The 22101-nt window shown below is 36.5% G+C and overlaps 1 long non-coding RNA gene across 3 annotated transcripts in view; it reads right to left on the bottom strand.

Moving 5' to 3' along the window:
• Positions 1–21897, bottom strand: part of LOC112660044 (uncharacterized) — a 234037-nt gene extending 212140 nt beyond the window's left edge. For 2 of the 3 annotated variants that reach the window (XR_007406837.1, XR_007406840.1), the window contains exons 1-2: positions 21488–21675; positions 21073–21156 (exon numbers count right to left, since the gene is read on the bottom strand). This is a non-coding gene — a long non-coding RNA (uncharacterized LOC112660044). Of the gene's footprint in view, positions 1–21072; positions 21157–21487 lie in introns of all 3 variants that reach the window. The other variant, XR_007406836.1, reaches the window with a different exon arrangement.
• Between the last annotated feature and the right edge of the window lie 204 nt (positions 21898–22101).

Here is a 22101-nt window from a genome sequence, read left to right as displayed (position 1 = left end):
CAAACATTCTAGATCAACATTTCTCAATTCTAACAGTCCCGTTATAATCATCTGAAACTCTGTTCCTCAAGGATGCCAAGCACTGCTATCAGTTGGGAGTTTGTTCAAAATGCAGATCTTCAAGTGAAGGCCTTGGATCTACTGAATTCGAATCTGCATTTTAATAAAATTTTAGGATAATCTGCATCCCTATTAAATTTAAAGAAACATGTTTGAGAAGCAGCCTAGCTCAGGCCTTCTAAAATGGATGTTTCATTAATTGACCCTCAGGTAGCATTTCTCATCTGTCTTAACTCCTAAATTTGAATATGTGTTGAGAAGAGTTTGAATTTCTTTGCTTTGAATAATGCTTGAATTCACCACAATTGTACCACTTAATTACATAAAGAGTAAATGAAAGTACCCTTTCCACAAGGGAATTATTGTTGATAATTTGGTATAAAGTATTCTCGATCTTTCCCCTGAATTTATGGAACTATCTCTCAATTCCTTTCTGTACTGGGTCAACTGCACACACTATTCCCCATTTCTGAAAGGGACTTCTCTCACTATTCACTTGAACTCCAACTCATTCTTCAGGTCTCATATTAAAAAGTCATTTCCTCAGGGCACCTGGGTGGCTCAGTTGGTTAAGTGTCTGCCTTCAGCTCAGGTCACGTTACAGGGTCTGGGGATCAAGCCCTGCTTTGGGCTCCCTGTACAGCAAGGAACCTGCTTCTCCCTCTTCTTCTGCCTGCTGCCCTCCTTGCTTATGCTCTCCCCCTCTCCGCCAAATGAATAAAAATCTTTAAAAAGAAAAAAAAAAGTCATTTCCTCAAAAAATTTTTGATTTTTTTCCAAAATAGTTGTTTTTCTGGTACTTGCTTTTTAAAGAGTATTTTATTTTTCTGTCTCATCAACAATTTTGTAATTTCCTATAGTAATTATGACCAAAGGTGGGACATATTTTTAATGACCCTTAGATACACAATACAGGAAAACAATCATCAATACTTCATATAGTATTGAAACTTAGCCTAAGCACTACCATACATAGAGATTTGTTACATAACTGAAAAAGAATGAATTTCATCTCAGTTTGGGGACCATGGTATCAAATCCTAAGATTTTGAATTCACCATCATAAATGATAAAAATCATTTATAACTCAATTTCTTTGGTAATTAAAAAAAGTCCTTATAAAATCCTCTTTCCTTCTGTGTAAAGCTATTCTTTAGAGTCATGAATCTTTTATCTGCATAATTTTAGAACTCCTTTTGTGAACGTTTATTGTATTCATCATCCAACAAAAGTGTTGGTGTCTAACATTGCCAATGAATACAATACTCTGTAGCTTAAAAATCTTTGGTTATTATCATAGTACTGTTTACCTTGAATCACAGGACCTATACTAAATGTTTACTGCTGGATTTATGTTTGCCTTATCTCTTCCCTATGTATTTTTTAAATTATAAAATTGAATCAAATTATTTTTTTTTGTAGTGAAAGTAGAGTTTATTAAAGATACAAAGAGAGAGTGAGAGATACAGAAAGGGGATGAACATGAGTCTCATCTTTGCTTGGGGTCTGGGGTCTTTATTGGTGATTGTGGTCTGGTGCACACGTCCTCCAAGGCATCCAAGAACTGGTCAGGGCCAGGACAGAGTCCAGGTAATTTCTCATCTAATAGAAAGTGAGCTTATAATTTTATGACTTGATAGCCAATTCCCAATGTGAGATGAAATTCATTCTTTTATTTTCAGTTATGCAACAAAGCTCTATGTAATCAAATTAATTTTTAATCATCTTACACCCATTTACAAAGAACATGCAAGTCAAGCATACCAAGTATTTCCTCCTGGGCAGAGTTTTAAATATATGAATGTAAACTATGTCAAATCTTAAAATTTCTATAAAAATGGGTTGTTACAAAATCAGCCAAGTGCTGAGATGATTACTGAAACCATTCCCTCGTGAATACTTTATCATTTTTATTCTGCTTTCTCATTTTTCCACAACCTTTAAATGCTTGATTTTAAAATGTTCCTCTTCTCTCCCTCATTTTTAAGTTTTTGTAGAGTCTCAGAATAGTTTCTCTTACATGCTTTTGGCATGCAGACTTTAAAGCTTATTCAGTTTCACTTTTTTATACACATGAAGCAAATAACCAGTTAATATTATGGTCAGAACTCACTTCTGGCAGGGACTGATTATGACTGGACACGGGGGACACTTTCTCTCAGACATTCAATCTCCACCTCAAAAGCCTATGCAGGAGGAGGCAGTTATGAGAAAAAAGAAATGCTTATATGCACTTACGCATATAGAATTATATTAGACAAACCACAAATTCTGGTATTAAAAACCATGGGTGCTAGCGGGTACGTTAAATAAATTAGTTAATTCTCTGCGTAAGAGACATCCTTCAAGATAAATGTGATAAACCAACTTTGTTATTTTCATCATTCAGTCTATCTCTTTTTATTTTGTTTGGATTTTGGCTCCATAATCAAAGACTGAATTAAGAACAGTAGTTCAGTACAGTGGTGTTCCATGGTGTGTGGCAACTTCTCATTAACTGCTCCCAATGTCCCTGCCCTTGTGAAGCTTGCATTCTAATCAGTCTGTCAATATGATAAGCAATCAAATACACAAAAATGTATCTGTTAGTGGTAAGTGCTGTATTTTCAGCATGTTTTATCCTCAAATCAATATAAAAATATACCCCTGAGTTTCTTGTAGTAATTTCTATGTAAATCTTTGTTTACACTAGCATGTCAAATGCCTAATTCTAATTGTTAGCATGTGCCTAATATAACTCTACTCTTCCTTTTTTTTCCAAATCTTTTTGTTACATTCTGAGAGTCTGTGTTATATTTCAGCAGTGTTAATTCCATTTGTAGTTATTATTACAAATGGTATTTGGAGTTAATTAAGTCTTAAGTGTACAGGTTTTTTTTTAAGTACTGATTCATTTGGGGGTAAACTGAACATTTAAGGAACATTAAAGTAGCCTAAAAGAGAGATTACAAATTAAGAAATAGGATATAGAAGACCCAAGGGAAAAGCATTTGATCAAGAGATGAAAGATGATTAATAAACTCAAAAGGCTACAGAAAAATCAAGTAAAGCAATGACTGACTCTGACAGTTGCTAAGTCAACAATCGCCTTATATTTTCAGCAAGCTGAAATAAAAATAGGAGGTAGAATCAATTGTAAATAATGCATTTGATCCTTTTTAGAGATCTTTCTCTCTTTTCTTTCACTTCATAGTTGCACTTTATTTCTTTTTCCCTCTACCTGTCTCTGCCTATACACATGCGCGCGCATACGCGCGCACACACACCCACACCCACAATTACAAACAGTGGTATGAAGAGGAACCTGGGCATACAACAGTTACTGATTCTCACTAAACATCTATGGCTATACTGATCATCTGAGCTGATTCTTTAGAACAGAATTCCCTGCCTCATCACTCATTCAAACAGAAAAACCAATCTCTGCACTTACGCACCTATGCTGTTGTTCCAGCAACTCTTAGGAGCTGATTTTCCAAACTCAGATGTGATAATTTCAGTTTTTATATACTGCACCCCAGGACTTTGTCATATGTTTAGAGCCATGGACTCCTCTTTGTTCTCACTTGCTTCTTTGCTAATTCACGGCTACAGAAATATAGGAGAGACTTTTCTTAAACAGACATTTGGTGTGAGTCTTTGACCAGCGCCAAAAACGAAATTAAATTCCACTGACTACAGAGTGAAGAAACAGGTCAGTAACTTCTTTACTAAGTGGTTCCCTCTTTTTAATTGTTTTGACTATTTCTGAAGGAATAGCAACTTTTACTACTTGGAAATTGCATTAATATCTAATACTGCCCTGCCGATCTACAGTCCTGTGGCCAAGCTAAGTTTGTATGGTGGAAGCAACATGGGTGAGGGTCTAGAGATTTAAATTCAGTCCAAATTGTGCCTCTTTCTAGTTGAGCAGACTTCAGCACACCACTCCATTCTCTGAACTTTGGCTTCTTAACTTCTCAATTATAAAACAGAAATAGCACCTTCAGAATAGTTATTTGGTTAACTGAGATAGTGTGCTATACCTGTTCACTGTAAATATATAAAGGAATATATCATTAGGAGAAGGAATATAGCTTTACAGAGCTAGAACCAATCAGATCTGTATTCAAATTCCCACCTTACCATTGATGAACTATATGAACCTAAAAAAAAAAAGTGAACGTCTGTGAACCTCAGTTCTCTCAAATGTGTAAGACAGAAAAGAATACTAGCCAGCTTACTATTTGTTATGAGGATCCATAATCATGTATGTAAAATATTTAATGCCCAGTATAGAAGATGCTCAATAAATATTATATATTATTAACTTCATTATTGCTACAATTGAGAATATCCAAAAGTTTTTGAGTGAGAAAAACCATTTGTATAAAGAAATATTTTTGTCTACAAGCTAGATGAAAAATGAGAGGAGTAAAAACAAGATGAGATATTTTAGGGACAGAAAGCATCCACATCCAGTCTAATGTCCTGGCTCATTTTCTAGAACATTTCATTTAATTCAGCCTTCCTGAATTTTTTACCAGACTCCTCATAGCTCTTTGGAAGGAGCAAGGTTATTATGTAACCAGGACGGGAACTGTCACAAATCTTAATAATTCCAAGGACCCCTAAGGCCCTTTCTCCTCTTGTTTTTGTTTTTGTTTCAGTTATATGCAAATCATGGGAGATGTGGACTTCATTTATATTTAGGTCAGTTGTTATTTTGCTTTGGCATTTTTCTTACTATAAACCTAGATATAATAAAATCCCCAAATGAAGCTATTTTATAGTCCTATTATATTCCCAGAAATCACTCTTCTTTACTGATAGGTCATTTGGTATATCCCAACCACCTAAATTGGTTTTGGAAGACAGAAGTATAAAGAGTAGATGTTCAAAGTACTTGGAGTGAATTGCAATACAACAGCCATGGAAAACTCACTTTTATTCAGCGTGCCTAAAACTCACCCTTAATTTCAATCCACAGCATCTGCTCCTATCAGACCATTTCAAGTCAAGCCACTCCTCTAGGTCCTTTCAAACACCTTATCTCTAAAATGCACAAAACAGATCAAATCATCTCTATTCATAATTCTAAATTTATAGTCATGTGTTTGCTTCTAAATATTGGCCTTGATCTCTCATTCCAAATTAAATTAACTTTCAAAAGCAAATCTAAATCAGAGATAACCATATGCTCTCATCTCAGTAACAGGCACATAAAGCTATTTCTAGATATTATTTTATTATGTAATTATCAGTGATTCCATTTTTAGGGTTTGTCTTGTACTATACTGACCACAGGAAAATCTAGGTTAGAATGCATGACATCATATACAACTCCTGGACAAATTATATCAGTAACACCTGCATATCATATATAAAAACACCAGGACAGAAGCCAGAAAAAGGCCTTGGAGCACAGCCAAACTCCAATCTTGGAGGCCACATCTAGCACAAGTGAAGCAGCACTTAACTGACTTCACATGTGATAGATGGGCTCCCCAGGGCACTACCATATCAGTCATTGTCACTGTTATGTAGAGGTGCCTCTTGGCATGACTATGGGGGTTAGGTGGAAGGAGAAACTCCCAAGTCACTGAAAAACTATTAGTAACTCTGTTTATTAAACTGGTTTATTTTCTTCATTTGTAATGTCAAACCAAATATCACAGCTGCTTCTGTAAAGACATGAGAAAAGCCTCTATCAAGCAGAGGGAATAAACATATAGGAGCCTTTTGTGAAAAGGCAAAATATGAATAGACAGTCAAGACTAAGAGGACAAAAAAAAAATGCAGGCAGGAGGACAAGCAGCACTCAGAAAGAGGCGTACTTATTTGAAGAAATGACAGCCTTGGAGGTGATTACCTGGCTAAGAGTCTAATAAGAAATGCCACTCTCAGACAGCCCAAAGATTTATCCAGCTCAGTATTTTGTCTTACACAGTGGCCCTAAGCAATTTTTTTCTGGAAGGATTTGACTTCTGTCACTGCCAGCAAACTTAATTTTTAAAAAAGAAGGAAAAGTAAGTGCATATCTAGACCTCCCTATTCCTTTATAATGTGTGTAGTAATTCTAGAAATTTCTAATGGATCTCACAGGGAGTTGTAGCTGGAGGGATGGTTCTTTACTACCTGTACCACAGTTCCAGTTTGAAAGGAGAATCTGTCCTAGAAAGTACAGCTTCTCAATATTTTAGCTGATAGGTCAGAAAACAGACTATGGAACATATTATTCACAGGAATAAAAACAAAGTAGAACCTAAAGTGTCTTCCATTTATCATTACCAGAGAATATCAGGAACCATCAGCCTAATTCTTTTTAAAATATTCGTAATTTTTATCATCTCCCTTGTGTTATTTTGATTTCCCTCAGACTCTTTCCCAATATAAATCTAAAAAGACATAGGGGAAGTTCTTGATCAATTTTTGGTTGAAAAGTCTATAATCAGAAAGATAAGAATGTTGAAGTTTCAAAAGCTGCTTCTGTCTGAAAATCAAGCATTTAACCCTGCTTCCAGGTACACCACAAAGATAGAGTTCAGAGACCCAGGCTCTGTCCTGAGTGGCAAGACTTGTAAGATAAAGTCCCTCCTGATGTGGAGTCCCCAGGACCTACTGCCTCAGGGTTAAAAACCCAGACTTGACCCACCTTTTCTCAACCCTGGTGGACTATGGAAAGGGCTGTCTTGACAACATGTGCAACTGAAGAAAAGGACAAGAAGAGGGAAAGAAGCTGTCTCTGAAGGGCTGTGGTTTGAAGACAACCCTAGCATGACTGGACCTAGGGTATGACATTAAAGGTATTCAGAAACCTTGAAATTGGTTTGAGGCCACCAGGTGTCTCACAAATGCAAAAGCAAATTCTAACCAAATTCACTCAAAAAAAAAAAAAAAAGAAATTAAAAAAATAATCAGTTGTAAATATCTCCTCGAAGAAAATCTTATGCCTACATGTTTTCATTAAAGAATGCTATCAATGCTATTCAAAGGGGAAACAATTCCAATTTTACCCCAACTCTTCCGAAGAGTGACATAATACTGATAACAAAACCAGATAAGCACAATGTGATACAGAAAGTTGGCAAGCCAATCTTCTTCATGAATATAAATGCACAAAATTAAATAGATACATACAGATAAAGCAAGTGAAATCTAGTAAAATTTAAGAAGAAAAATAATACCTCAATATTAAGCTGGCTCTTTTTTTAAATCCAGGAGTGCGAAATCTGTCTAACATTTAAAAAAAATCAAACAATATAAATTATGCATAAATAAAGAGGGAAAATTATATTATCATCTCACTAAATGAAAATATTTGATACAGTTCAAAGTCCATTTATAATAAAAACTTCGAGTAAACTAGGAACAAAAGAAACATGAAGGATTTTTTTTTTTTTTTTTTTTTTTTTTTTACTCTAGTAATGCTATATAATAAAAACTGCAGTCTGGTGGCTTACAACAATGATTATAAGTCAGTACGTAGATTATGGATGGCTCTGCTCTAATGGGCTCAGCAATGCTTGGTGGACTTAACCAAGCCTATTTGTTTATATCATATTCACTGATAACCCAATGGTCAAAGAAAGGTCACATGGCCAAGTCTAACATCAAGAGAAAAGGAGGGGCAGCCCCAGTGGTGCAGGGGTTTAGCTGCAGCCCAGGGCGTGATCCTGGAGACTCCGGATCGAGTCCCACGTCGGGCTCCCTGCATGGAGCCCGCTTCTCCCTCTGCCTGTGTCTCTGCCTCTCTCTCTCTCTCTGTGTCTCTATGAATAAATAAAGTCTTTAAAAAAAAAAGAGAGAGAGAAAAGGAAATATACTTCATCAACAATGGGAAGTAATGAGCACGTACATGGCAGCACATGTTAACTATATGATTCTAACACAGGGATGGAGTAAACAATTAGAAACAATGATCCAGTATGTTACAGAGGGAAATTTTCTTAATCTGAGAAAGAATAGCTATAGAAAGTCTAGCCTATGTCACCTATAATGGTGAAAAGCTGGAAGTTTTCCTTTTGGTCTTAGGAATATGATAAAGTTTCCTGCTATCTTCACGTCTCTGCAACTTTGATCTTATTTTGTGACTTAAGAAATTTCAGAAGAATAAAGGAATTTTAAGAAAAACCGTCACTATTTGCAGATAATAGGATTAAGCATATAGAAAATCCAACAGCATGTACATGTCAACCTTAAAGTTAACAGATTTACCAAGATCAGTGTACAAAAAATTCAATGTACAAAAGTTAATTGTTTTTATTTATAAGAAAACATAATTTTTAAAAAGAATTCATTTATGATAGTATAAAAAAATCAAGAACCAAGATGTAAATCTTGTTAAAGGTCTGTAAGACCTCCAGATAAAAAATTATAAAACTGTACTTGGAAATATTAACACTTAAATGAACAAGATACCTACCATGTTCATAATATGGAAGATTCTGAAAAGATGTCAGTTCTCCCCAAATTGATTTGTAGGTGTGATGCAATCCCAGTAAAAATCCTAATGAGCTTATACATGTGTGTTTCCTTTTTCTTTTTTTGGTGTGTGTGTGTTTCCTTTTTCAACTTGATGAGTTACTTTTAAAATTTGGAAATACATATAATATGAAAATGCCAAGAATAAAAATGATACTCCTGAATAAAAAAGAACAATATAGGAGGACCTATTTTACTGGATACTGAAAACATTTTAAAGTTATACCAATAAAGACATTGAGGTATCTGTAGGGAAAATAACAGATAATAGAATAAGATAAAGAGCCCATAAAAAGACTCATGAAATATATGTATGCTCGCTGTATAAGAGAGATGGCACCAAAGATCAGTGAGAAGAGATAAGCTTCATAATAAATGGTTCTAGAACAGGTGTCTGTAAGCAAAATTAGTGAACTTGAACACGTACCTCATGCCATATACAAAGATCAATTCCAACTGGAAAAAAAGAGCTAAATATAAAAAGCAAACCTATAAAACTTTTAGAAGTTATAAGAGAATTATTTTTCAACTTTGGGATACATACAAACTCTTTTTATATAGAATCTTTATTCAGATATAAATGACATACCACAAAACTCTTTCTTCTAAAGTGTACAAGTCAGTGACCTTTAGTATATTCACAGAGTAGTGCAACCATCACCATGATCCAATTTTAAAATACTTTCAAACCTTCACCCAAAAATTCCCTTCACCCATTAGCCATCACCTTACTCTCTCCTCCTCTCAGGTCCTGGAAGCCACTAATTTACATTCTGCTTCTGTGATCTGATTCCTCTGGACATCTCATTTAGAAGGATTCCTAAAATATTTGGTCTTTTGTGACTGTCTTCTGTAACACAGCAAATGTTTTCAAGGTTCATCCACACTATAAAAATCATGTGTCAGTAATTCATTCTTTGTTATAACTGAATAATAGTTCACTGTATGGATATACAACTTTTGTTTATTCGTTCATTAGTGGATGGAGATTTGGGTTGTTTCTACATTGGCTGCTACGAATAATACTTAAATGAACATTCATACAGAACTTTTTGTATGTAAATGTTTTCATTTTTCTTATGTCTTCATTACCTATAAGTAGAATGGTTGTGTTATTTGATATCATTATGTTTAACACTGGGAAGAACTGCCAAACTATTTTCCATAGTGGCTATACCACTTTACAATCCCACCAGCAATATATGAGAGTTTCAGTTTTTCCATAAATCTGTCAACACTTGTTATCGTCCATCTTTTTTTTAGCCATCTTAGGGATTGTGAAGTGGTATATCATCGTGGTATTTGTTTGAAGTAGGCTCCATGCCCAGTGTGGGGCTCAGTCTAGAGCTTGAATTCACAACCCTGGGATCAGGACCCGAGTTGAGATCAAGAGTTGAATGCTTGGTTACTTATGTATCTTCTATGGACAAATGTCATATTTAAATCCTTTGCTCATATTTTTAATGTTTTTCTTTTTTTACTGTTGACTTGTAAGGGCCTTTATGTATTCTGGATACAAGTTTCTTACCAAATATATAATTTGCAAATGTTTTCTCACATTCTGTGGGACTGTCTTTCCATTTTCACGATGGTGTCCTTTGAAACAGAAGTTTTTTTAAATTTTGATGAAATATAATATCCATTTTTTACTTTGTCACATGTGCTGTTGGTGTTATATTTAAGAAACCATTGTATAACCAACATGAGGTCACAAGGATTAACCCTCACATTTTCTTCTGAGAGTTTTATAGTTCTGGCACTTACACTTAGAACTGTGCTCTACTTTGAGCTCATTTTTATGTATAGTGTGAGGCAGAAGTTCAAATTCATCCTTTTGAATGTCAATATCCAGTTTTCCACCACCACTTGTTGAAAAGACTGTCCTTTTCCTTTAATTGTTCTTGGCATCCCTGCTGAAAATCAACTGATAATAAATGTAAAGATTTATTTCTGTACTCTCAATTCTATTCCAGTGATCTGTATGTCTATTCTTATGGTACTGTATTGACTACTACAACTTTGTAATAAGTTTTGAAAATATGAAGTGTCAGACCTCTAACCATGTTTTGTTTCAAGACTGCTTGGCTCTTCTGAGTTCCTTGCAATTACACACCAATTTTAAGACAAGCTTGTCAGTTATTGCTAAATATGCGACTTAGATTTTGATAGGGATTGTACTGAATATGTAGTTAATTTTAAAAAGTATTGCCATCCTAACTATATTAAGTCTTTTGATCCATGCACATGTAATGTCTTTCCATTATGTAGGTCTTAATTTCTTTTAATATAGTTTTCAAGTAATACGTTGTACTTTTCTTTTGTTAAACCTAGTTCTAAGATTGATTGATCGATTGATTGATTGATTTTGGTCCTGTAGTGAGTAGACTTGTTTTCGTAATTTCATGTTCTTTGGTAGTGGTAGGGAAAAAAAAATCATTGCACTTCTTTTTCTTGCCTAATTTCCCTGACAAGAACCTCCACTACAATGTTGAGTAGAAGTGGCAAAAACAGACATTCTTGTCATGTTCCTGGTCTTAGGGAGAAAGCATTCAGTTTTTCACCATTCAAGATGATGTTAGCCATGCAGATGCCCTGCATTCCTAGTTGGTTGAAGAACTACAGAAAATTCTTAACATAGACACACATTTTAGTAGAGTAATCAGTTTGACCATATTAAAATTAAAACTTCTGTTCACTGAAAGATATCATACAGAAATAAAAATATAGAATTTGAAATATTTGACACATGTATTAACCAAAACATAGCTATTTTCCAGAATATATAAGGAATTTCTATAACTCAATTAGAAAAGCATAGACAATTCAGCAGAAAAATAAACAAATGACCAGGCATTTCTCAAAAGAAGAAACCCAAATTGCCATTAACCAATGAAAATATGCTGAACATCAGAAAAATAAAAAAGTCATGAGAAGATACCACTACTTACCCAGCAGATTGGAAAAGAATAAAAGTGTGACAGTGCTTAACATAGGCAAAGAAAGAAGCATCAGGAGCTATTTTATCAACAGCAGTGTAAACTGTTTTGGTAACTTTAGAAAACTGTTTGTCATTATCTGGTAAAACTGAAGTATGTAAACACTATGATGCAGTAATTCCACACTTAAACCTTAAAGATGTTTGCTTATGAATAGGAAGATTCACATTTAAAAATGCTCATGGCAATATTGCTCATAATTACCAACTCTTTGGAAGAACCTACATGTCCACCCTTAGTAGAATAGATATATAAAATGTTTTATGTTCTTACAATGGGATACATTAAAAAGACATGAATTAAAAATAAATAAATAAATAAAATAAAAGGACATGAATTAATTATAGATATGTAGATAAACTTACAAATGTGTGTGTAGGTAAAGCAAGTCATAAAGGAGTAATTAATTTTTCTATTTCTGAACAGTTCAAGAGGAGGCAGTAATGATCTAATTTTTAAGAATGCATATATAGGTGGCAAAAAAAAAATGTAAAGAAAGAAAAAAGTACTAGGAAAGTGAGGGCCATAGTTACCTTAAGATCCCATAAGTTATTTTATTGGTGACATAGTGAAGATAGAGAGGTACAGGATGCAAGTGAAATCTGTGGTTCCAGTAATGCTCTGTTTCATGACTTGATGGAGTTGTATGTGTATCTGCTTTACAGACAAATGTTTCTATGCACCTACAACCTTACACAATCTTCTGTGTATCACATTTTATAATAAAAAGGTTTAAGCCAATGAACACACTGTTTCACCCCAATTAACTTACCTACCTTTGACTTAGCAAAGGCCTCTTATCAGAGAGAGATGTTTACAAATGGGAATCTGACACTGAAATTTCACAGGGAAAACAGGTCTAACCTAAGTCCACTGTTTGAGATGGAGGATGAGAGGCCTCGGTCAGTTTACACAAATATCGTCCTTAACACATCCCATCACCCCAGACCAGTAACATCTTCATAAAATCCTACAACTTCAGGGCATGAATAGTTTGGAAGGCAATATTAAAGACTGCTGAGGCAGGAAAAAACCTCAGATTTCATTTAACTTCAGCTCTTCATTTTATAGAGGGCTTTATGACATACCCAAGTTCATCCAGCCAATAAACGGTAGAGTTGACTTAAAAGCCAGTTTGGTTTTTAGTGGAGTATTTTTACAGCTTAGTTTTTCAGTGAAGTAGTATTGAAAATCACTCATCTGCAGTTTCTACTGTCTTTCAGAATTTTTCTTAGGCCAGCTAGTTCTATTAGCAATAAACCAATTTTATGCATATATATATGCATATGTATATATATGTGTGTATTAATAAGTTACATATATACTATATATCACATATACATAAAAATATATATTATAATGCATATTTATGTATATATATATCCAAAAAAAATAAGGCCACTGTATAAAATTAAAATCAGTTGACTACTTTAACCTCAATGAGTAAAGCAAGCAAGAGGAAGCATTTATTATAGGGTGTGTGAAAATCAGCTGTTTCTTCATTACTGAAGAAACTGAGACAAAATTGGTTGAACAGAGCAACATGAAAGATTTAAAACATCTATCAGAAGAATTTCCTCATATCATGAGCATTAAATGTAAAAGAAAAATGTATCACCTCCTTAAGGGAAAGATTCTAAAATTCTTTTCTCTGATGGTTTGTAAAACAGAATAGATTACTTTGGGACTTTCATAGTAACTAGAAGGACCAAACACTTTCTTTGGTGGCATGTTATGCAGAACAATCTAAGAAGCAGGTTGCCACGGGGGTGTGGCCCCACGGCCAGCCTTGCCCTGTTTCCTGTTTTGTGTGGCAACAAGGAGGTTCACTGTCCACACCTGCCTTCAAGAAGGAACATGCCAGTCAGCTATCAACAGCACCAAGGTCATGCTCTTCCCTGGCAGTATCTAGCCAAATCTCAGCACAACAGAGATACCGAGGCAGCATTTCTTGACCATGTGGGATGCCTCTGTGGGTAACCTATGTGCCACATTGGCCTGGCCAAGACTCTCCAGAGCCACACTGCAGTCTGAAGCCCTTCCTCCCTAAATCTCCCTCCCTCTCTTCTATCTTTCATCATGATCTAAAGGTTTTCACTGCTTACTCTTGCTGCTTCTTCATTCCATCTTTCATTAGCCTTGCCCCTATCACATCTCTGGGACTTTGAATTTCATGTGGGTATCCCCAAAGACCCAAATGACCAAGAAGGGCAGAGAGACTCTGATCACAGCACTCTGTGTTCTTTCCTTTCCTAAGGACATCACAGCACACTGTTACAGAAAAGAAGAATGTTACTGTACTTCATCATAGCACATGCAGTTTAGATAGAAAGGGAAAAGGGACAGTATCTTAAAAGTACTAGTCTAAGAAAACTTAGCACGCCCACAAAATGGTTCTTTCATAGAAAAATTCTGCAAGAGCTCTGTTCCCTCTACCTCATTTATAACTTCTCCCTTCTTTATGAGATTTAGAGAAAAGGGGGGAATAAGAAGGGCAGGGGACTGGAAATGTGTCTTTTACTCTTTATCAGAGGTTGGGAGAAAGAAGCAATAGGTAGGGTGAGAGGTCTCCCAGAGAGGGCTGCTGAAGATCTTATCAGCTTTTCCTCCTCCTGACTTTCTGGCCCTGGCAAGCCCAGGGCATCCAGGCACTGCTTGTCTAATTCCATCAGTATATTTTATCTTCCTGAGATACCCTTTTTTCCTAGAGAAAAGTCAGAGAGATCCCATTGCTGGGGTAATCAAGACTCACTGATGCTCACTCTTCTGAGAGATGGGACTATACTCTTTTTCATCTTAAATGTTGTCCTGGAGAGTGGTTACCTGGGAGCTGAACTCACTTTGTGCAGAGCTTCCTCTTAAGCATGTTTCTGGCTCCCAGTCTTTCAGTGTGTTTTGTCTGTTTTCATTGCCTCCTCGCTATCCCTGTCCCATGTGCTTGTCCCTCTGGTCTGTTTTGGTAGCTTTAATAGGGGTCACACCCCACTGCGTGGGATGGTGGTGACAGTTTGATTTAAAATTTGATAAATGGCTGTGTGCTTACCTTGATAGTCATTAGATTTGGATAAGCACTGGTAGATCATCTCAACTGACAAGGTTCAAGTCATCTTCCACCTCTTCCAACTCTGGCTCCATTGAACTTATGCTATCTTACACATGGACAGGTGATTTCTTGCCCTACTCATTTGCCTCTCACTACTTTCTGACTTTTAATTTTCACTTCTATGCATTAAAGAACCCCTGAGAGTTAAGGTTTATGACCGTAGGAGCTGTGAGTTTGATTTTGAATGTCCATGGCCTAACTCACCCAAAGCTACTCTTACATCTACCTGTGGACATCTTGAAGTCAGAAGTAGCCTCAACTGTGGCTTTTTCTCTGGCATCTCTGGAATTGATAAAAAAGGAGCCATTGAAAAAAACAATGCAACAGTTATATCTCATTTTGCCTGGGAAATACAGGATTCTTCAATGCTCTGAATTTAGGAACTCCCTAGACCTCTTTCCTCCAACACACCACACGTGTACAAACATACACATGCATACATGCACACACTATCTTAGGACCCCTTCTCTATTCCCAAAGTTCTCCACACCTGTGCGACTCTTATATCTTCTCTCTCTACCTAGGTGAACTCTAACCACTTTTAGAGTGATTATTAAAGTCTTTTGTCTCATGCATTTTTGTACCACAGGCACCTATCTCAACAGCAAAATCATGGTAAGGGCAATTCTAGGAGAAAGGAAGAGAGGAAGGAACTAAATGGATCTAGGGCATATTTAAGCTTAAAATCTAACTAAACAAGTAAACACGCACAAGGAATCTGATGTTTCTAAACCTTAGTTTTCTCATCTGTTAAAGGGGAATATAACAATGTCTTTAGAATATTTATTTTCTACTATATATACTTCTAGATAAAATCTAAAATTAGAATTGTTCTTAAATCAGAAAACAATTTGTTTTCAGTCCAAACAGGCTAACCTTTCTACATTTTTCAAAGTAAATATTATATATCAATTTGTGTTAAAAGCAATCATAGTTCTATTTTAAAGGCTCCTGCTGTGAGATTCATGTTCTACAATGAAATTTCATTTACCTCTCACCCTTACACCTTCAGCGCTCTTTTTTCAGCTGAAGATTTTTATTTATATAATAAATGCGTGCATTTATGCTCACCATGACAGTCTGAGTCTTTTCATCTATTCGTTTGGGTTGACTTGAAATACATCTAGATAATTTGTGGATGAAGTAATTGCACTGACACTATAAAGTAAAATCTCCCCGAAAGAGACTGTTCAGACTTGTGCATGTGACCTATTTGCTGAATTCTCCTGGAAGGCTTTATGCCAGGAAGAACAATTTTTTCTCCCTACAGATGAAATCAAATATATATTGCCAACACACAGACACACTGAGCCACCATCCAGGAGGTTGACTCACTTGAATTTATAGTTATGATAAAGTCATTTGGAAAAACAAACTCAAGCTGTTAACCAGTGAGGACTAATCCCAGATTCAAAATCCAGTCCGTGAATGGGGCCACACAACCGTGGCCGTGAACATTTGGTCACGTGAATATCTCCCTGAAGGCTCTGGATGACAAGCCTGATGGAGAGGAAGGGGGACTACTGGGCTGAAAACACTGCTCACCAAATGTGCTGACTAAAGAGAACAAGCAATTCCGTCTGGGACCCAGAGACTCTGGCAGCTTCTTGGGGTAGCTTCTGTCTTTGGTGGCAAAACAAAGTTTGGGCTTTTTTTTTTTTTCATTGTTTTTTTGCAGGGAGATGAGTACAATCATTTTTTAACATTGGCTCCTTTGTGTTACAGACAGTCTGTTAGCACACATTTTCAGATTTACTTTAGAAAAGAAATGAAATCGAAGTGTGGATGCATGTTAATTACCCAAAAACATGGTGCACCAGATGGCCACCAAGGTCTGCTTCAGTCTAGTAGGTAAATAATGCTTCCCAATCCCTTTGTCCCTCTGAAAACTAAATTTTGAATTATTTTCCTTCCTATTACTATTAATGCAAGAAGTAACCAAGGGCAAAAGAAAGCCACATTTATGAGTGGACTATAGAGGGTGAGGGCACAAATTTTTTTCCCTTTTGCTAAATTATGCAGAATTATTGGATCCAGAGAAAGTCAAGAAAAATGCTTATAATACCTCAAAGCATAGAATCGGGCCTTCAGTCAAAGCACAAACACTAGAGAAAACGAGCTTGTTTTTCAAAGCATGCATAATGTTTCAGACTTTGTCTACCTTATTAATATAGGTGTAATGATTCTGATGTAAAGATCCCCCTCACTAAGCTAATGAACCCTCTTGCATTACCTATGGGAGATTTTTAAATTAATTAGGTCAGTATCTACAGTCACAGTCCATTCTAAGCAAAACAAAACTCACACTTGTAAAATGCCTTTCTGCTGAGTTGGGTATACACAATAAGTTCTGCAATGGCATTTCAAATACTACATTTCATCTTTGTGCTCCATGATTGAAAGCATTAACTTCCATTATATGTCTGTAACTTAAGGGGCAGGGCAGTACATTTGAGATACTGGACTTTGGTCCCTCCTTCTCTTGTGGTCTCCTTCCGTCTTTTCTCACCATGTAGGTACCTGGCTATGCATACAGAGCTACAAATGATGAATGTGACAAGCGTGGGAACAGAAATAATCTGCAATAGAACTTAGTATAGACCAAATAGCTGGCAGAAGCTTGGGCAGAAGTTATGTTCTGACTCTAGGGAAAGAGTCCCACATCTTGGCATGCATGCAATTAGGGGAGACATTAAGACGAGACCATATACCCATGACCTCCCGGTGGGACTAGTGATGATGGATGATAAGGGCCAAGTTATAGCACATACATTACAGCCACTTCCTGCAAAATCAAGAAGAAATGCCCCCTCCAGAATAAGCTTTGGCATCATGTATGATTCCTACACTTATATAAAAACTTCAGGAAAAGGGGTGGGGAGAAGGGGAAGGCAGATCTTCAAGTTGATGGAGGTTATTTCTACCCTTCCTGGCAGAATAAGATCTCAAAAATAAAAATCAGATTGAGCTTGAAAAAAATAAATAATTCATTTTGCATAAGTGAGTTTGCTGACTGAGAGTCATGCCTGTAACTTTTATAAAGACAATCTTGAAGTTTGGAAGACAATGATTAAGGAAAACATAAAGACATTTTCCAAATGAACTTGGGACAGATGAAGATGAGCAGATCCACAATTCTACTGAAGGAATTCTCATGTTTAAGGATGTGAGGGTGGCAGGACTATTATCTCCAATTCAGATTTTAAAAAGTAGTGTTGAGAGAAGTAAACGACCTGCTTCAGATTCAGAACGGGGCCAGTAGGAAGTTAAGGTGCCAAACAGTCCAACAACCTTGGTGCTCTCACTCGGTGCAGAACTGATACAAAGGAGGAGGGGTGATAAAACCACCCTACTCTTATTTCCTCACCCCCCTTGGCACAGAATCCAAGCACGATTAAGAGTTACGACCCTTGCTTTCTCCAGAATGCCATCTGAAACTATAAATTAATCATGACCCATTTACTTCTTTCATTTCCCGCTCTCTCCATGGTGTGATTATGGCTAACTACTTTATTTCCCAATAAAACTAGCATTTTTCAGGGCCTTAATGGAAAATGCTATGTATGCAATGAAAAGCAGGGCATATAATTAAACCCATCTCTCCCTTTGGAAAGTTTCCACTTATCTGAAATGAAGTAGTTTTCATACATACATAGTATAAAAAAGACTAATCTCCCTTTTTTAAAAAATATTTTATTTATTTATTTTAGAGTGTGCATGAGTGGGGAGACAGGCAGAGGGTGAGAGAATCTCAAGCAGACTCTTCAATGAACGCAAAGCTGGATGCAGAGCTTAATCTACAACCCTGAAATTATGACCTGAGCTGAAATCAAGCATCAGACACTAGACCAACTAAGCCACCGAGGCTCCGCAAGACTCATCTCTTTTTTATGAGGTCAGACAATCATCACTTTCTCCAAATATAAAATAAAAAGTGTCAGTTTTTATAAAAAATAAAATTGGGATGAGGGATAGGTGTCTACAGAATCATAATTTAAGAAAATGAAATCATTCTTCTTGAAAAGTTAAAGGTTATATGGCTGGTCAGAACTCTGATTGAACAGAATGAAATTTCCTTTCTTTGTACTTTGTTTTCCTCTTTGACATCAGTGTTATTTTTTCATTTTATATAAATTGCCTAAGTTTTAAGTAGTACCTCCCTGAAGACGGAGAATCTCATAAGAAATAATGGATTCAAATCTTCTAAGTGACCAGCTGACTGGCTTTGCTTCCAGGAAAGAAGCCAAGATTTGATTTAAAATAAAGAATCAGATAGTTTACCAACAAAGATAATTGCCTGATTATCCAAAGAGCCTGTTCAAGCACACTCTGAGGTTCTCCACACCTACAGCTTGCAACATGCCGTATTACTTGTGTACTCTTCCAAATGTAAGCACACCTTGCCCACATGGTCAGTTTTCCACTGCTTTATGGTCTATCCCATTCTAAGGTTCCTTCACTGACTCATTCACCTCTACTTGATCTTTAGCCACTGAATTTCTCAGAGTTCAATCCTTGACCCCCTTTACTCAACATTCTCTCTTCAGATGATTTCCAGAACTCCCATGGCTTTCATTACTGTCAGCACAGCCAGGACTACTAAAGGTATACCTCTAAACCAGACTTCTCTCTGACCTCTAGGTCCCTATGGCTATAGACATCTAACACTCATAGACTGTTCACCAAATGTTATGCCAAGTACTGACGTGCATATTTTTAGTCTTTTATACATTGTTGTATTTTACTATTTGCTTTGTTTCTAAGTGTACATATAACATATATATTCTTATAAAACTTTCTTTCCTTTGCCACCTCATCTCACAGCCATATCCCTAAGTATCTACTGTTATTGTGATGCATATTCTCACTTAATCTTCACAACAACTTGGTGGAGGGTAGTGTCACTGTTATCTCCATTTTACAGATGAAGAAAGTGATGCATAAGAAGATTTAAAAATGTGCCCAAGGTCTCTTGGACAGTAAGTGACAGAAGAGAGATTACAAATTCAGGTTTGTGTCATTCAGCACCTCCACTTTTTCATTTTTATTTTGCTGTTTCACCTGGGTGTCCCTCAGAGGGCATCCCACCTTTAACTGTTTAAACCTGAACTCATGGTTTTCCTGCCTCATATCCAGTCACCAACCCCGGTCCTTCTCTTGGGTCTTAATGTCAGCGAATGACACAACCAAATACCCACGTGTTCACTGAGATAACTTGGGGTTATATCCTTATCATCCTTTCCTCCTTCTTAATTCACATCTAATTGGTCACCAAACCTTGCTGATGTGGTTTTTAATTTCTCTCAGATCTGCGAGATTCTCTCCATCATCACGTCTGCTTCCAGACTTAACCACCTTCCAAATCAACCTGCATGCAATTGTCAAATGGACCTTTGAAGGACGCTCACATTGGAGCATGTCCCTCATTTCTTTAAAGTCTTCTGTTTTCCCATTGCTCTTAGAATCAAGTGAAATATTAGTATGGCTTCCAAGGCTCTCTTCAGTCCAACCCCTGCCCACATTCCTGCCTCCTGTTCTAGGTCTTTATACTCCAGGCACACTGGTCTTCTCGTAGTTCCTCTAACAAGTCACTCCCCTTTAAACCACAGAGCCTTCACAGATGCTCTTCCCTCTACTGAGAGTTCTTTCCCCCTCCTCCTTAACCCACAGTACTCTGTTCAGTATGGAAGCCTCGAGTTGCCCAGGAGAGCTTTGCTGCCCCCTTATCTGTTTCTCATTCCACTCTTCTATGTTCTCATACCACTTGTTACTTTGCATCTATTACTTCCATCACTAATCAATCCACTAGTTTATACTTGTTTTCCCTACTAGACAATGAGCTCCAGGAGGGTGAGAACAGTGTCTCTCTCACTCAATCCTGTGCTTGGAACACAGAAGACTCATAGCAACTCATGAAATGAAACTTGGTACAACCCTCAGAGAGTAGCCTACTTAATTGGCTCTCAAGTCTCTGTTCCTGGAAAACTGGGTTGGTGGCACAAGCTTAGACTCACATTACCTCTTTCAGGCAAGTTGGATTCAATGCCAGCAGGGTGACTTCTGTTAAGAGTATTCAGAGACAGTTTAAATAGTTCAAGGAGTTAAGAATGTTCTCCAGTGGAAATCCCTAGGGAGCAGTACTAGGGCACTTTAAATCTTGGCCTTCTCTCCTCTCTCTCCTCTCAACCCAAGAGTCATCAGAGGATGTCTAAACATTACAAAGCAAGATTACTGGAAAATCTTTTGCAAACTCTCTTCTCTGTATATTTCCAAACAGTACTACTTTAATTGATTCAAGTTTGTGGGACTGGATTCTAATTTCAAGACAACTCCCCAAACAATTCACCACAGAACAGAACATTAGAATTATGGTAGGTATAATTAAAATGCCATTGCATTCTAATATTGTCTCTTTCTCCATTGCTCCCACCCACAATTGGTTTTTCATACCAACAAAGAAACAGCTGTATGATCAGCAGGCTTCCATCTGTGAGCTTCCATCTGTGGTCTCTTTCGCACTTGCACCAAGCAGATCTGGAAAAGCAAAACACATTCTATTCTTGATTTTACTCTTTTCCATTATTTCACATGTGTAAAAAAAAAAAAAATAGCTGAAGGATCCTTTGGGGATTTCCTTAACATTGGCACTTCCAAAAAGTTCAATGTTAATTAATGACATTCTTTTGGTCTTTCTAATTAATGTTATTGTCAAGAGAAGAGAAGTAGTTAAGGAGGGATGAAGGACAGAAGGACAAGCCTTATCCCATTACCCTGTGATGAACTGCCAATGTTCACGGAAATGGCATTATTATGATTATGCCTCATTCAACATAGAAAATCTGAAAAAATAAAAGTGATAAGGCACCTAGTACTTCAGAGCAGTTGTCAACTCCTTTATTCCCAATCCTTCCTTCATTCTCCATCATCAGACAATCACCAAATATTCATCAAGCAGGTTCACTTGTCACTTGTCATCTCAGCAGACTTTAAAGCCTACAGGACAGGAAATCTTCATGTTCTCTGATCACTTGGTTTATGCTTTTAACAGCTTTCTAGATGTTTCCTCTTTGAGGCACTTTTTCAGGGCACTGCTACCACACACTCCATATTTGTTAACATGCTTTTAATGAATCAACTCGCAATGAATCAGCTGGCAATCTCCAACACATTCTTCAGCACTGTGAGTTGAGTACCTCTTCAGAATGTTCCCTGATTTTTCCAGGAAGAAGTAAGTACTTAAATAGCCATTTTATTTTTCTTTTATTGTTGCATATTCATATCAATTATACCCCTGGTTACAATGCTGTAACTTTTATTTATATGTCTAGATCCTTAATTCATGGATTCTAAAGTTTCCTGCCTTTGCTATACCTCTGGAGTCTAAAATATGAATGAATGAATAAATGAATGAATGAGAGAATGTATAAAATACATTTCTTGATTGTTATTAATTTCTCAATGGTACAGCAAAATGAACGA

Source organism: Canis lupus, chromosome 2, assembly GCF_003254725.2.
Source record: "Canis lupus dingo isolate Sandy chromosome 2, ASM325472v2, whole genome shotgun sequence".
Lineage (NCBI taxonomy): Eukaryota > Metazoa > Chordata > Mammalia > Carnivora > Canidae > Canis > Canis lupus.
Note: the sequence above shows the minus strand (reverse complement) of the source record. Positions and strands in the feature narration are given on the sequence as shown.